Source organism: Corvus kubaryi, unplaced genomic scaffold (assembly GCF_017639235.1).
Source record: "Corvus kubaryi isolate FWS band 111438036 unplaced genomic scaffold, C.kubaryi_AGA036_p1.0 50350, whole genome shotgun sequence".
Taxonomy (NCBI): domain Eukaryota; kingdom Metazoa; phylum Chordata; class Aves; order Passeriformes; family Corvidae; genus Corvus; species Corvus kubaryi.
This window is the reverse complement of record NW_024581360.1, coordinates 16-6,483: the sequence shown is the minus strand read 5'-3', so window position 1 is coordinate 6,483 and position 6,468 is coordinate 16. Positions and strand designations below refer to the sequence as shown.

At 62.4% G+C, this 6,468-nt stretch overlaps 1 protein-coding gene across 1 annotated transcript in view; it reads right to left on the bottom strand.

Moving 5' to 3' along the window:
* Positions 1-5,720, bottom strand: part of LOC121672339 (prolargin-like) — a 10,661-nt gene extending 4,941 nt beyond the window's left edge. Inside the window, exon 1 of the mRNA XM_042044959.1 lies at positions 5,625-5,720. The gene's annotated coding sequence lies outside the window, so the exon portion shown is untranslated. The remainder of the gene's footprint in view (positions 1-5,624) is intronic.
* Positions 5,721-6,468: the final 748 nt, after the last annotated feature.

Below are 6,468 nucleotides of genomic sequence, written 5' to 3'. Positions count from 1 at the left end.
CCATGGGATCCCTCTCTCTCATTCACCATTATCCATGGAATTCCTCTCCCTGCCTCACCATTATCCATGGAATTCCTCTGGCTCACCATTATCCATGGGATCCCTCCCTGCCTCACCATTATCCATGGGATCCCTCTCATTCACCATTATCCATTAAATTCCTCTTCCTGGCTCACCATTATCCATGGAATTCCTCTCTCAGGCTCACCAATATCCATGAGATCCCTCTCTCATTCACCGTTATCCCCGGGATCCTCCCCTACCTCACCGTTATCCATGGGGAATGTTGGTTTTGGTTCAATCTGGGGTTTTATTCCGTTTTTCCACCGCCCCTCCCTGGAGAACTCTTCCATCCTCTCTTCCCGAAGGATGGATCAGCCCTCCGGACACCTTGAGGGATTGGGCTTCATTTGGCACTCGAGCCAGCGAATCAGTGATTCCGCAGGAAACTGGCTGCGGAAAAGCGTCGGGAATCCGGCAGCGGTTAACGGGGCAGGAGAGGTGGATGGCCCCAGGAGGAAGAACAGCCCCTGGGATGAAAAGGGCATTCCGAAGTCGGAACACCGGAGGGGTTGGGATCCACAGCTCCCTGTGCTGCCGTCAGAACCCGTCCAGCCCCTCAAGTCCCATTGATTATTTGGGAAGAGACACAGTGGGAGATTGGGAGGGATCAGGCGAGGTCTGTGTGCCCCAAGTCAGGGAGTTTCTCCTGGACATCATCCCTGGTCACCTCTCCCTCTTCTCTGGGTCCTTATCCTCCTGTCCCATCCCTGCTCCTCCCTGGAACAGCAGTTCCTTGATCATCCTGGCCAGATTTTCTGGGAATTCTCCGGCTGCTGCCTTGGAGGATGGAGGGATCCAGCAGAGGAGCTCCCCATGCAGGAGGTGTTTGGATGCTCCCACATTCCCCAGCTGGAGCAGGCCGGGATCGGGGTGGGATTCCTGGGCACAGACCTCGGGGGGCTCTCCAGGCTTTTCCCGGTGGGATTCATCACCCCGGAGGGATCAGAGCTGAGCTGGATGCAGGGCAAGGCAGAGGGAGAGTGGGAAGGGGAGTGGAGACAGAGGAGAGGGAGGAAAATGAGGAAGACCAGAGGAAGAAGGGGAAATGGATGGGAAAGTGCTGCCGGGATGGGAGAAGCCTTCGGTGGTGCCGGAGCTGCTGGTGCCAATTTTAGAGGGAAATCAGGCACTTCCAGCTCTCCCACCCAGCACAGCAGAGTGGGATTCGCTGCCCATCTTCCCTTGCCTGACCATTTCCATCTCTCCCCACATCTGGAGCCCCCAATTTCCATCATCCCTGGAGGGGGAAAAGCCCCCACCCGACCTGGGAACCGCAGGGACGGGGCCGCCCCCACCCCCTGTTGCTTCCCGGCGGGATCTGCATCCCACCCTGGACGGGCCACCCGCTTCCAGGGCCGCCTCTGCCAACCCGGCTCCCTTTGAAGCCATCGCGTGCTTTCCTGAGGCTCCAAGGAATTGACTTTCTCCAGGAAAAGATCCCGTTCTCGCTCCCCCCTGCGGGCCCAGCCTGCTCCTCCGGGCTCCCATCTGGCTCTGGTTAACCCCGCACGCCTCCCGAGCCGGCTGCTTTCCATCAGGGTTCTGGCATCTCGCTGGGGGAAGGGAGGAGCAGGGAAGGAGCCAGCGGAGCCCAAAGCTGCCGGATCCTGATCCTGCGGCAGGTCCTGGTTGGGGATGGACGCGCTCCTGTCCCCGCATTCCGGATTCGGTGTCCGGAGAACGGGAAAATCCGTGACAGGGATGTGTTTGTGCAGTGCCCTTCCTATTCCTCCAGCATCCCATTCCGTCAGCATCCTGCTCCTTTCCCAGCCACAGCACATGGATCTTGCTCCACGTTGTCCCAGAGCTTTCCATGAGGTCCTAGAGATTTCCATGGGGTTTTTCCTCTGCTCCAGAACCTGAATTTTAATCCCCACAAACTCCTGAGGGAGCGGTGGGGGCTGAGGGCTGAGTTTGGCCTGGTGAGGAGGGGAGGAAGCAGCTGGGACATGATATTCCAGCTGGGAGGTGATATCCCAGATGGGAGCTGCTATTCCATCCAGGACACAATATTCCAGCCAGGACACGCTGTGATCCAGGTGTTGGATCCGCTCAGGCCACCCAGCAATGTCCCAGCAGGGCAGGGCACAGGGCAGCGCTGTCACCCCGCTGGCAGCAGGAGCTGCCTGAGCCTGCCCCGTCCCCTCCGCACGAGGATTTGACATCCCAGATGTTCAGGGACTCGGCACAGAGCGGGAGCAGCCACCAGAGCCAGGAATCCCGGCTGGAGAGTGACGGCATCCTGTGGGATTTTGTCGGCACAGATGGGAAGTGGCGGGAGGCGGACGCGGCCCCTTTTATCCACCCCACATCCCCGCGGGGACTGTCCCAGCTCCGTGGCACTGCCACCGCCCTCCTCTGATGCCGGTCCCCAGCCTGCCTGGGGAAAGCAGGACCCACTTCCAAGCAAACTGCAGGAAACCAGTGACATTCCCAAAAAACCAGGGATGCAACGAGCCCGAGGCCACCACAAGCATCACAATCGTCTCCAACCCTCTGGAAGATTCCAAGCCAGCTCTCCCCGGACCTGGAACATTTGGAAGTCTGTTCTCCATCCAGTTGGATTTACTGGCGTGAGTGCCAGGAGCCAAATTCCCAAATCCCACCCCCTGATCCTGCAGGAGCAGCGACCAGAGCCCCAGCACAGCCAACCTCCCCTCCCGAGCTTTGCCGTCGCTCCCGACGGACGGCACAGCTCCGATTCCAGCTGCCCACAAGGAATCCGAGCCACTGGAACAAAGTTAAGTCGTGGAGCAACGCAGGAATTCAGGAAACCGAGGGCCTGGCATGGAAAAAAGGCTCAATTCATGGATAAAACCAGTCCTGACACCTCCCGAGCCGCTGAGCTTGGCCTGGCTGCAAGGCCGAGGCACCCAACAGAAGCCGGGGTTTTTCCCAGAAGGAGGCAGCTGCTTCCTCAGCCATCCCCCTTTACAATGGACAAAACCCCCCCGGCGCAACAGCTGGAAATTCCAGCCCCGAATGCCGCTGGGGTTTGCTTTGCACATAGTTTCTCTTCCCTGCATCCCAGTAACCCCCAGCTCCCAGCAGCGCCGGCTGCCAGCCCCGGGATGGGCGCCAAGGGCAGGGAGAAGCCGCCAGCCCAGGGCGAGAAGGAGCCGTGCAAAGGTCACCGGGGGGGATTTGTCACCATCAGAGGTCCCCGCGCTGCCCCTCGGGTGCTTCCTGCAGCAGTGAGGGGAGCAGGGAGCAGCTGGATCCGGATAGTTGTCCAAGATCTGCTCCCGCGGAGGGATAAAGGGAATTTTAGCCTTGGGAGAGGCAGGAAAAGCCCGGATGGCTGGAGCAGAGCCCCTTTCCAGCTCGTTGTTAGCTCCTCTCACACCGTCCCTCAATTCCCGTCATTCCTGGTGGGGGAAAAGCCCCCTCCCCGCCTGGGAACGGGAGTGTTGGAGGAGAACAAGGAGAGCGAGATAAAAATAACCACAAGGATCCGGCAAAGCTCCTTCCTTGGCTTCCCTCGCGTCCAACACCGCTCGTGGCTCTGCAAGAGCCTGGCCCAACGCAGAGCTCGTTCTCCAGCGGCTCTGGAGCGCTGGGAATCGTGGAAAAGAGAGCGGGCAGCCAGGCTGTCACCCAGGGGTCCCCTGGGAGGCGCAGCCCTGATGCAACAACCCCGCGGTTCTCGCCCTTTCCCAGCCCTTTCCCAGCCCTTTCCCAGCGAGCAGCGGAGCCGGGCTGGAGCCAGGACTTGGTCCCGCCGCATTCCCGCTGGGAAGGCGCTGTGTCCATGCGGGGCTGGGTGACACCCGCCGGGCTCCTGCGTGCCAGGAGCGAGGCCACAGTCCCCGGGATCCTTCCCAAAGGCTCATCCCGCCCTCTGCCCCCTCCTCCGGCAGCAGCGCCCGTGGGAAGGCGGCCCTGGCAGGGAGCACCTTCCCGCTGCCTTCTCCCTGGCAGCAATTCCTCCCCTCCCTGCGTGTCCCGACCCTTCCCAGCGCCGCTCCCGGCTCGGATCCCGCTGCCACACGCAGCGGGAATGGCTGGACAGGGACAAAAGCGAATCCCGGCAGGAGCCGCTGCCAAAGCGCCGCCGGCCCGGGCCCCACACGCGCCCCGCTCCCTCCTCCCACCCCACGCAGCAGCCTCGCCCCACTCCGCTTTTCCCTCAGGGTGGGAAGCGGCTCCGACGCCTCGTTCCCTCCTCTCCAGCCTCTTCCAAGGGCAGAGGAAACCTCCCACGGCTGCGCTTTTATCTCTCCCCGGCTGGAAGCGCTGATCCCTCGCTCCCCCGGGAGCAGCGACAGCATTCCCGCATTCTGGCTGTCCCGGGAAAGGGCGCTGCGCTTCCCGGGTGGCAGCTCTGGGATGCCACGGGGGCCACACGAGGCAGGGCCGGGATCGCGGGATCCCAGGGAAGTTCCCGAGCCCTCACGTGCCGCGCGCTTCGCCCGCAGCGCCGGGGGGATGAATTCCCATGTTTCACTTTGGAGCTGCTTTTCCCTAAACCTCTCCAGCCGGCGGGGAAGGGCAGGTTTGGGATGTGCCTCTTCCAAGCAACAAAAAGCCTTTTCCCAGGATTTCGGCGATCATTTCCCGGTTGTTCCTCCCATCGTCTCCTGCCCGAGCGGGGACAAAGAGCGGGCTCCAAACGGGACCCTCACTTTGGGGGGCGCGGGGAGGGGGCTGCACCTCCCCGCCCACCTGGAGCTGAGCTGGCTCCGGGCAGGAAAAGTGGGATTGAATTCCCTGGGAATGCTCGGTGCGGTGCAGGCAGGAAAGAAGGGCTTTACCAGCTACATTTTGGGCTGAAACGCAGCCCGCTGGAAGTGGCCCTGGAGCTGTCGGGCTGCTCGCTCCCACCTCGCTCCGGTCCTCTCCGAAATTCCCTGTTCCCAGTCCGGTGCGGGGAGACGGGAGCAGCCCCCCAGAGCCCCTTCAAGCCCCGTCCGTCTCCGCAGCCCCTGCCCCAGGCAGGACGAGGTGCCCCGATGTCCCCGGAGGTGACATTCCTGGTGGCATTCCTGGCTCCGGAGGGGTCCTTTCCCCTCTCAGCCTCTCCCTTTCCTTGCTTGTTTTCCCTCCTTCTTCCCAAGGCTGGGGATTGCCCCGGGCATGGCTGGGGCTGTGCAGCTCCCAGGGCTCCCCCAGTTCTGGCCCCCGACGCCCCCAGTTTGGGCTTTGCAGCCCCCCCGACCCTCCCAGTTTGGCTGCTGAGCGAAACGTGCTGAGGTTTGGGGTGTGGGGGAGCACAGGTGGAGTGGGGGACACACAAAGGGTCCCCCCAAAAAGCGCCTGGCAGTGGCCGCAGCGCTGTCACACCTCCGGGACTTCCCTGTGACCCCACAGCCCCCAAAACCCCCCCGTTCTCCACCCCACGCCGAGAGAAACTCCTGCAACCGGGGCAGAGGGAGAGAACAAAGACTCCCGAGCGCTGCAGGACAGAAGAACCAAGAGGAGAGGGGGGGAAAAGAGGGAGAACAGATGTTTTTTGGGATGGAAGGGAGGCTGGAGAGGGCAGGAGCGTGGCGGCGTCCTGGGTGGGAAGCTCAGGCGAGGTGAGAAGAGCCCGGGGGGGGAAACACCTGCCCAGAGCTTACCTGTGCGCACCTCTCCCTCCTCCTGCCTCTCTTAATCCCCAGCACAAGTTTCTCTCTGGCTTCTCTCTCCCTCCTCCTCCTCCTCCTCCTCCTCCTCCTCGAGCGAGCCCGGTCGGGGCGCGGGGGTTTTGTTGCTGGGAGCGGTGGGAGCGCGGGGGGCGGAGGGCTGGGAGGGCTGGGAGCACTGGGAGGGCTGGGAGCACTGGGAGGGCTGCGAGCGAGGCACGGTGACAACAATCACGTCTTTCTCTGGCAGCCGAGCACGGCGGGCTCGGCGCACACGCGGCTCTGGCGCTCGGCAACAATTCCTCCCCCTCCTCCTCCTCCTCCTCCTCCTCCTCCTCCCGCTGCTCCTTGTTTCAAAACAAAGCTAATTAATCACTGCAATAAGCCCTGCCCTCGCTTTCCCAGGAGCGGGAGTTGGGGATGGAGTTTTCCAGCGGGTGGCTGTCCCCTGTCACCACCCAGAGGGGCTCCCAGCTGTCCCCACATCCCGATTTCCCCGGCTCCCGGGGCCGCCTGGCAGATGGAAGCTGGAAAATGGGATGCAGGGGTTGGTTTGTTGCCAGCTGTGATGAGCTTTAAGTGAAATCCTGGTGGCGCTTCATGACGACAGGGAGGGTGACACAGTGGTGGCGTGAGAGGAGTGTCCCTGCCCAGGGGGCACCGGGTTTGGCACCCGGGACACGGCCAGGAAAGCTCAGAGGGGACATTTCTGCTCCAGAAGGGACGGGGTTTTGTCCCCCAGGGGCTCAGAAGAACCCGGGACCTGTTGCGTGTTCAGAGCTCTGGGGGACACAACCCTGGGCACTGCTCCCCCACAGCCATCCCGATCCCGGAATCC